Source organism: Strongylocentrotus purpuratus, unplaced genomic scaffold (assembly GCF_000002235.5).
Source record: "Strongylocentrotus purpuratus isolate Spur 01 unplaced genomic scaffold, Spur_5.0 spur5_scaffold_7, whole genome shotgun sequence".
NCBI lineage: Eukaryota > Metazoa > Echinodermata > Echinoidea > Camarodonta > Strongylocentrotidae > Strongylocentrotus > Strongylocentrotus purpuratus.
Genome location: NW_022145613.1, coordinates 14,726,246 through 14,736,837, shown reverse-complemented (window position 1 = coordinate 14,736,837; position 10,592 = coordinate 14,726,246). Strand labels below are relative to the sequence as shown.

Genomic DNA, 10,592 nt, shown 5'->3' with positions numbered 1-10,592 from the left:
ATAGAAAAAGAAAAGCGGGAGGAGGTAAAAGTAGAACGTATAAAAAAATCTCCCCTTTCGGACCCCCGCCCCCCAATCAACAGTCTTGTTGATTCGCATTTCATATACGATCTAACACAGGTTCAACCCTCTCCCCCCCCCCCCCTTCAACAACAACAAAAAAACAACCTGCCGGTCGGTACTCCCTCCTCATGACAACGAAAACAAATCGACAACGTTATCTCCGTCAATAGTGATCAGCTGACTCGTCCAACTCAACCTTTGACAATCTCACTTAGAATACAGTAAGTACAGTGACGTAGCTACGGGGGCGGGGGGGGGGGGGGTGCACGGGAATGGCAACAAAAAGGAGGTGAGAGCGATGGAAGAGATGAAAGAAAAGAACGTATGATACTACAAGGAGATAAATTGCTCGGAAATACTCTTTTAACTTAGATTATACTATTTTATGAAACGGTAACGTGGGGAGATCATGATAAATCATGAAGGAAATATGTTGTAAGAGATACATTAAACGATTATCGAAAAATGCTTAGGGATGATCCGATGTGCGTCTCTGAAGTAGTGTACAGCGGATAAGAAAAAGAAATTGAAGAATAAAATAAGTTAAATTGAAAACATATCATGAAAAAATGTCAGCCTCATTCAAAGCAAAGCATAACAAATCGCAATATCGCCACATAGCACTTAGGGTATTTTGATAAGGAAATTACTTTTCAGAGATAGTCAAGTTTCTTTTTTCCTCGTTCGCTTTCAAAATGTAGAAACGGGGTAGCTTCAGGCAGCGAGATCCATGAATATCCCCACATGATGATATGACGATATTCGGGCACCTTGCTGCCCGAATACCGTCATTATTCAGGCAGCATGGCGCCCTAATATATCTTTATTTATTGTATTATTTATATCGAAATGAAAGTTATACCACAACAAAGTGTCTGCTTTCCCCTCGTTCGCTTCACTTTTCGAAAAAATGATAAACCAGGATGATTCCTGGCAACGAGATGACCGAATATATACATTGTCATCTTTTCTAGTGTCATATTGATGATTTAATAACATTTTTGCCACACAAAAGTGTAATATTTCAGATCCAAGATAGTATGTTTTCGGGCAAGAGGCCTTCTCGGCCCTCACGCGAAAATGTTCCCCTACGTCTATATGTACGAGAGATGGAAAACAAATCCTCTTTGACAATTGTTTGTTATTTTAGGATTGAGGTGACGCGCAACTTTTTAACTCCTAAAAGGGTGCAGTGACCAAAGACAAGTTGAAAGACGTTGATCTAGTAGACTAAATGCCCCCCCCCCCCCCCACCCCCGAATTAAACCAATCAAAGATATTTTCGCAGATTGCATCACAAATACACGTTAGCTCATTATCATCTGCGCAATCGAGATAAAAAGATTCCTTTGTTGCTCCTTGCCCTTAATATTTATTAGCATCATTACTATTTTTGGTATTGTCATGTTAATTCTCTTTTTTAGAGCCTGTTCAAAGGTCAAGGTACAATATCTCTGTTGATGTAGGCCCTGCAAATATCGCTTTTCGTCGCTCATATTCGAAATTAATAGTTATCACACCCTTATTTTATTTATCATTAACCAAGTCTTGATATGACAGCTTAATAAATGTTGACATCAACTTGGAATTATTCGACACAACGTACAAAATCCATCGTCGGTTCATTATTTTTTAGTCAAGCAAATATATGTTCGCGGTGATACTAAGTGACACCAGTTTCGTTACGTGCGTGTCTAGTGTAGTTGGAATTATTTGTTTACGTTCAAGTAATTTTCATACCGTGACAGCATCAAAACCTGTAAGTATTTGTATCGGTACATTATAATGATATATATCAGCTTTGAGTCTCTGTTAAGTTTATGCAATGATTATGATGATATTTATTGACATGCCTTCTTTTGGTTGTTGCTTGTGCTAATGCGTGCTCGCTTTCTCTGTATGTCTGTCTGTCTCTCTCTCTCTCTCCCTCTTTCCCTCTCTCTCTCTCTCTCTCTCTCTCCCTCCCTCTCCCTCCCTCTCCCTCTCCCTCTCCCTACTCGTTCCTCTCTCCTCGCCATTATGTTTGAACTTTGAAGTCCATCTGAGATAATCGACTGTTTTAGTTTATTTTTTCGCTTCCGATACAACAGTAACTTCGGCTACCGCTGTGTAGATAAACTCAAAGACTAAACAAAGTTACATTCAGAAGAGGCAGAGAAGAACAGAATAAAGAAAAATGGCGGAAAAGCAGCACCTGGACCAGATGACGAACCCCTACCCATCGTACGGGAGTAGCAACGGACCGGCCGCCCCTCTCCCAGTTATTAATACTCACCAGACTTCGGCTCCAACAGTGGCCCAAATGGCCCCATCTGAAGAGGAGCTGGACCCGAATGATATCTACGCTCTTACTCCACATATCGAGGTATAATACTCAAAGTAATACTAATGATGATCATGATGATGTTGATAATAATGATAGAGGCAGTAGTACTAGTAGTAGTAGTGGTAGTAGTAATAGTAATAGTAGTATTAGTTTTAGTAGTAGTAGTAGTAGTAGTAGTAGTAGTAGTAGTAGTAGAAGTAGTAGTAGTAGTAGTAGTAGTAGTAGTAGTAGTAGTAGTAGTAGTTGTAGCAGTAGTAGTAGTAGTAGTAGTAGTAGTAGTAGTAGTAGTAGTTGTAGTAGTAGTAGTAGTCGTAGTCGTAGTAGTAGTAGTAGTAGTAATAGTAGTTGTAGTAATAATAGTAGTAGTAGTAGTAGTAGTATAAGTAGTTGTAGTAGTAGTAGTAGTAAAAGTAGTTGTAGTAATAATAGTAGTAGTAGTAGTAGTAGTAGTATAAGTAGTAGTAGTAGTAGTAGTAGTAGTAGTAGTAGTAGTAGTAGTAGTAGTAATAATAGTAGTAGTAGTAGTACTAGTAGTAGTAGTAGTAGTATAAATAGTAGTAGTAGTAGTAGTAGTAGTAGTAGTAGTAGTAGTAGTAGTAGTAGTAGTAGTAATAATAATAATAGTAGTAGTAGTAGTAGTAGTAGTAGTAGCAGCAGTAGCTCATGACTTTCATCATGCACGTATGTGAGTCCGAGTCCAGCGCCAGACAAAAAACAAAATGATAAAATAATGATATAGTGATGATGATGATGATAGTATTAATGGTATTGATAATAACGATAATTTTAATTAAGTGATGATGATGATGATACTAATATTATAACAGTAACAACAACAATAATTCTTATAACAATGCTATTGGTAATATACGTACATTTTAACTAAATTGAATCAAGAGAGCCCGAAACCGGTCACGACAAGAAGATTTATTTTTATTTTTATCAGATTGCCTTTGATGATACCTTCAAGGAATCGGAAACAGCAAGAGGGTTTGAATTCATGAAAGATGTCAACCGCTCCATATACAGATACACTCAGGTAAGCAATTGTTCTCAACATTTCGGAGAGTTTAATAATATATATATATATATATATATATTTTAAACAACAACAAAACAATAAAGCAATCAATGGTCTACTAATCGCGTATATGGTCGTATCTCTATTTTATAATAGACTTGATAATACAAAGTCAAAATACATTAACATTATCGAGATTAACAGCAATGTAAATGAAAAAAAATAAGAAATTGTCAACAAGACTTGAACTTTATATAGATATATATATAAATATGTGTTGTTATATGCATGTATATTTTTTTTTACGAGGGGAGGGGGATGCTACGTGTTTTTGTATGTAGATTTATTATTTTTCAGTAGTTCTATTGTTCGTTTGTCATACATTTCGCTTATTCCAAATGTTATTTGTGCGTTAATGTTGGTTTCGTCATTAGACATCATTAGTTTAAATTTCTCATCGTCGTTTTGCAGTACGGTATTGTTAGGTATTGTTAAGTTTAGAGTATATTTTAAATCTGGGATCTTTTAAGTATTGATAGTAATATGTTTTTGTGTGGATGCACTAATATAAGGTAATTTTTTTCAATATCATGAAAAATCATGAAAAATGTGAATTTTGATAAACTATTTGTATAAAATATAATGATTATGAATATACAATATTCAGAAAATATTATCAAATCTTCAAAGTACACAAAAGATTTTGTAAAATGGCATGCATGCAATAGGATACAAATCGTATAACCTAGGCAAAGGCAAGGGAAAATCAAGTTTTTAGTGGATAAAAAGGGAAACTAATGGGATAAAAGAAAATATAAAGCAATAATAGTGAGGCAATAACTCCACAAAGTGATAACCAAATTGGCAGTTTTTCAAGTTCCATAGTTTTTCGTACTTAAAAAATAGTTATTCGATTTTACTCAATTTTTGTTTCTCTTGTTTCCTGCATTTTTTGGAGTGGCTTTAGCCTTTAACAAAGTGTATTTCGTTCTCTATGTCAGTTTTACAAATGGGGCATATAATATCTATTAATGTTATTTTCTTGTACCGACGTTCATCAATCATGAGGACTATTGCTCATTATGTTTTTCGTACATAAGCTATATGTGATTTGTCAATATCGAGTAATAAATAGTTTTCCAATTTGTATTTTGTTTTCAGAATGTTTGCATGTTTTTAATTGTGTAGAGTATACAGTATGATTTTAATTTTATAGACTCTTTCCAGGCTTTGATATACCTATCTTGTAATTTGTTAAGTAGAGCTTTTGCCAGATGTGGGAGGAACCAAATGAGTTGTAAAAGGATTTCATGTTTTTATAAAAACAAAAATTATGTCAATGGCTCAATAGATAATCCCCATTCCTCCCTCAGAAAATGTAATATTTTGAACAAGTCATACAATAATTATGGTGCAATTTACGCTTCCTTGATATAAGCACCATTTTAAAACAATTTAGAGAAAAGTAAAGTTTGTTATTGATGTAAACCATCTTGCTTTATTTTTTCAAATATAATGCTTTGAACAATTGACACCGATTTCTGTGTGTCTTCGGGTTTCTTTGATATATTTTTGTTTGTAGACCTACTCTTTTTTTCTTTTTCTTATTTGCAATCAATTTTTTTTCTTCAGAATTACATTTTAATCCAATTTCGCTCCCCCCCCCCCACCCATTCCCTTAATTCACACAGTTTTTCGTGTACGCCAGCCTGTCGCTGATAATAGCCCCGCTCATGACCTTCATGTGGAGTATCGTCTTCGCTCTCAGCCACCTCCTCCTCATCTGGTTCATCCAGCCTGCGATCAAGAACACCTTCATCTGGTTCAGGGTGTTTAGCATGCTGGTATCGGCCTCAGTCCGCCTCTTCTTTGACCCCTGCTTCCAGTCGGCCGCCCTGATCCTCTCGGGCATCAAGGGCCGGTTTCAGCTGAACGACTCGCAGATCACTCTCAACTTGAAGACAAGCCAGGTCCAGCACGTCTGATTGCTTAAAGCCACACTGTCCTACGTGTAGCTACTTGCTCACTCTATATATAGAAAACAATGTCTAATCGGTGACAATTGGTCCCCCATGATCCCCTTTTTCTTATGTTATTTGAGAGCTGATTTGATGTGATAACAACATGTCAGTGTCCTTGCGGGAGGTCTAATCACCTCTGAACAAACTAGTGCAAACGGACTTTAAACACCATACACGCGATCCATGGGAGGGGCGGGGTGTGATAATAGAGCCTATCCACATTGGAAAAATGATGTGACAACAAATTATTTCATGGGGTAAAAACCAAGCCTACTCGGCACTCCTGTATAATTTATGGAGGGCCGGCAATATTTCCCTGACAAAATAATTACCTGCAAAATGTCTCTTTTTTAGGGGGAGGGGGCTCCTACTACTCATCCCCTCTCTCCCGTCTATCCTATTCTATTCTATTCTATCTTAGTTATCGTTGTTGAATGTATTCGCATGCACAGTATACGTATTCAAAGGATTTCGTTGATAATTTTATATTGCAGTCATGGGGTATACACATCGAGTTATAATCAAACAACATTGAACAAGATTGTCTTATAACTTGTTTAAAGTTTGAGGTTTTGATGAATATCTGTTCCACATTAATAATTTTACATATTATAAACAATTTAGATCAATACAAACTGAAGATAAACAAAACAATATGGGTAGATAACTTATTCATGAATTATGTAAGGTAAATGAGCAAAATGTTTATAAAGGGAAGTGAAGATATGATAGGCAATACAAAAACAATGTAAAAATGTGAATAGCATAAATACAAAGCAGAGCTTGCATGTTCGCCATTGTGCGCCATTTGACAATCGGTTTAGACTTATGTACTTAAGAATAATAGATATGTTTATAACAATATATAGTGTATATACCAACGTTTGATAAGGATATATTTATGCATAATTTATCAAAATTCCGATGAAAAAATTCAAATTCCATTGGGATTTTCAATACAAATTCTTGAAAGAAGGTATTGTGTTCTATTAAAATCGATTGTTTGCTGGTTTTCTGTGTTAATATTTATCAGCCTGGTTAACATCAAGCATGCTGTTTATTTGCATTGCTTGTATTCGTTAAGGTACTTATTTTGATACCATGTCACTGTTATTAAAACCAGTTGTTTACCAGATTTTTGTAATCGACGTCTGCATCCGTCTGAAAATGCATTTAGGTATATTATACAAGCTTTTTCGTATTTAACAAAAAATTGTAGTGGCGATTAGGAATTGACGGATAGATAAGCACAATGGGAAAGGAAAACAAAGATGTATTGATATTCTGCATTACATAATTAGTATTATTATGTAATACATTATATCCTTATACACCACTATGATCATGTCTAAAGTATTCGTAGTTTGTCTTCTTATTATCAGTTGGTATAAAGAACAGCATTTCGTCTTTTTTTCATTTTAATCTTAAAACGAACTTGTGATGAACTTCTGTTCTTCTGTTTTGTTTGAATCCCATTATTGTATCTATCAGAGAGAACTGCTGAAAGCCAGAAATAAAGGTTGTTATTCATCATCATTTATCACGGAGTTTACACCTTTCTGGCTTAAACAAACGGAAGAATTCTTTTAAAGCTTTGATTCAATCTTTTTTATTTCGTTTTACTATCGATTTATATACAGATTACCGTTTCTTTTTATTGAATTGTTGTTAAATAAAGTGCATGAAACAAATAAACTTAAGATTACATTGTAATTTGAATGTGTAACATCCTGTTCATTTCCAGGCTGAGGTCTAGCAACAACTTTATTCTATGAAATAAATTTAGGAAAAAAAATTGTTTTCGTTGGGGTCAATCTCGTAATCTGTGAAATAAATTTCAGTTGATTCCTCTATTTCACATATTTGCATACTACAATGTAGTAGCCTGTTCAGCATTATATGAAGTGATTACAAAGCAAATACCAGCAGAATTCATCAAAAAAAACCATGAAGCTTGTTTTTTGCAGGACTAGTTGAAAGACACATTAGAAAGAAAGAAAGAACACACTTTAAAGTCATACTGTACTGGAAGCACTAGCAATACATTTCTATTTGATTTGAAGTGGTTTTATTGATTAAAAAACAATGGTTGATTACAAGGATAAAGTAAATGAGTTCGATCAATCGTCGGTCAATGATTTAGGTGATTTTTATGCACGATTTGATGTTCATGATTTCAATGCAATCAAAGAAGTTTTACAAAGTAGGATGACTGTTGACCTATGTTTGTATCCGATACTATAGACTGAATGTAAATGAACAAGATGTTCGTAATATTTTTGCTAAGGTCAAAGTAAGCAAAGCAACTGGCCCAGGGGCGAATCTACGGGGGGGGGGGGGTAGGGGTTTTACCCCCCCCCCCCCCCCCCCCCCCCCCCCCCCCCCTTGGGCTGCCAAGTGAAAATGTGATGTGCATAGAAAAAACGCCATCATGTGTCCAGACCCACAGTATTAGTAGATGTTAGTAGATGCCAGGAAAACATCACTTATGGGGGTTCTAAATAGCAACAACAAAAAAAAAATCGCCTAGCGGCTGGTGGACGATGATCCGCCTCGTCATTGGGTCAACTACTCCCCTTGGCAAAAAGCTAGATTCGCCCCTGTGGCCCAGATGGAATTTCCAATAAAGCTCTAAAATTGTGCAATCAACAACTTGCCTACATTTTTACTTGTAATTTCAGTTTGATTATTGAGAATGGTGTCATTCCACAACTTTGGAAGTCTTCAGTTGCCTAGAAAGAATCTTGCTAAAATTACTTAGATGTCAAGTAAATATTTTTGATCAATCAATTTGCATATCAAAATATCAGAAGTGTTGAGGATGCAGTATATCTTCATAGCCTGTACAAACATCTTGAAAACCCAAAGTCCAATGTCAGGTCTTTGTTTAATAATTGTTCAAGTGTTTTCAATACAATTTTACAATATTTACTGATTAATAGAATTCTGAATTTAAATGTTCGACACAAACTTGCCATGATCATCCATTACTTTCTTGTTGATAGACAACAATGCCGGGTAAAGTGCAATACTATTTACATCCGGTGCTATTGTTCAATGACTAGGTGTACCACAAGGGTGCGTACTTTCTCCCATCATGTTTTCAATATACACAATACAAGAGAATGTAAGATTTCAGAATCCAACTGTGCAATAATCACAAACGCCGACGATACTGTCATTAGTGGATTTCTACTGAATGATGCTAGGTTTATTTTGAGCACGTCAAACAGCTTGTTGACTGATGTGATAGTCATCGTTTGGTCCTGAATGGAAACGAAACTAAGGAAATTATGTTTGACTTCCGGCATTTACCCTATAACTTCAATTACATGAATCTTTGATTATCCATGATCATTGTATTGAAACGGTTTCAGAATATGAATAGTTGGGAACAGTTGTTAACGAGAAGCTAAATTGGAATAGAAACTCAGAGATTGTAGCTATTAAAGCAATTAAGCCAAAGATTGTACTTTTAATAGTTCAGAATTGATAACAGCATTCTAGTTCTCTTCTACCAGTCGCTCATTCAAAGCACTCTATGTGTGTGTTTGGGAATCTTCGAAAGCAGAACACCAGCAAGCTAGAAAAACCAAGAAAAATTACCCAACGAGTGATCCAAGAAGACCTCCCCCTAATCAGTACGTTATATGAGAAACGCATGTTTCTATAGTTAACAATATCATGCGTGACCCCACTCATCCACTTCACTCCAAGCGCGTAGCCAGGATTTCATTTTAGGCGAGGGAGCGGTAGTGAGCACGCGAAGCGTGCGAATCACTTACAGAGCGAGAGTAGCGCGCTCCCTAGGGGGATGGGTGCAGGGAGGGGGGATATTCCCATTCTTTGACGTTTCATCAAATTATTAGAGAAAGAAGACGATTCGTTGGACCGTTCTCAACTCTTAATCGTTATCGAAATTCAGTTTCTTTTGACGTTTCATTAGAGAAAGAAGACGATTCGTTGTACCGTCCTCGATCGACTCTTATTCTTGTCTGAATTCAGGTCCCCCCCCCCCCTTTGAAGCTTTGACGTTTCATAAACTTATTAGAGAAAGAAGACGCTTCGTTTTACAGTTCTCGACTCAAAATCCTTGTCTGAATTCAATTTCCCCGCTCCCGCGCGAAGTGGAAGCTTTGACGTTTCATAAATTATTAAAGAAGACGATTCGTTGTACCGTTCTCGACTCTTAATCCTCATTTGAATTCAGTTCCCCCCCCCCTCCCACGCGAAGCGCGGGAGCTTTGACGTTTCATTAAATTATTAGAGAAAGAAGACGACTCGTTGTACCGTTCTCGACTCTTAATCCTTTTTCTTCCTACGTCCTCTTCCTTTCTTCTTTTTTTCTCTCTCTTTTTTTTTTTTGGCCGGCGTTTTTTTTTTGGGGGGGGGGGGCGACCGCCCCCACCGCCCCCCTGGCTACGCGCCTGCTTCACTCATGGTTAAATTGAAATCATGATGGCATTCGTCGGGCGTTCCAAAAATTTCTCGCTCTCCACATGTTCAACAATAACATAAAACGGTAATTGCAAACGGTAATATATGTTTGGAGGCATAATATGCAAGTGGTTTTTATTCTCTCTTCCCTTCATCTACATTCTTATTCTTTTTTGCTCTTCCTTCATTCCGTTTCGGTCTATCATCTTACTCTGCGATCTCCTCTTCCTTAGCATAGGCCTTTACTTTTGTCATAATGTATTCAAATTTGTTTGTAAATCGAATTGATGGTTTTTTTTTTTTAGCACATTCATGTATCTTTATGTTATTTATTATTATCTTCTGCCAGTGGAGGCCAAATATCTGTGTTTTTCAACGTGGACCAAAAATATGAATCTGATATGCATTAATATACTAATATAGAAATTAGGTATACCATTGCTCAAATAAAAATCATCAAGGAAATGAAAAAAATACAGGTAAATAAAAAGGACACGCGAGGAAAAGCTTGAAATGGAAGAAGAGGGAGAACAGACAACCCTGGATAAACATTGACGTTTACAGTCATATTTAATTTTAGACAATGATGAGATATATCATTTAAAACACGACACAAAAATATGGAAAAATAGAAGGAAATCAAACGTTGAATACAAAACATAAAATCCCCTCGGGCTCAAAGTCCAAACGCCATTCCCGTCGGCAGTGATGCCACATGATCGAA

At 36.3% G+C, this 10,592-nt stretch overlaps 1 long non-coding RNA gene across 1 annotated transcript; it reads left to right on the top strand.

The window, feature by feature from the left end:
* Positions 1-1,610: 1,610 nt before the first annotated feature.
* Positions 1,611-5,434, top strand: LOC100890303. The gene is made up of 4 exons (XR_970798.2): positions 1,611-1,822; positions 2,154-2,428; positions 3,336-3,428; positions 5,102-5,434. It is a non-coding gene; the product is annotated as a caveolin-1 (long non-coding RNA).
* The last annotated feature ends 5,158 nt before the right edge of the window (positions 5,435-10,592 follow it).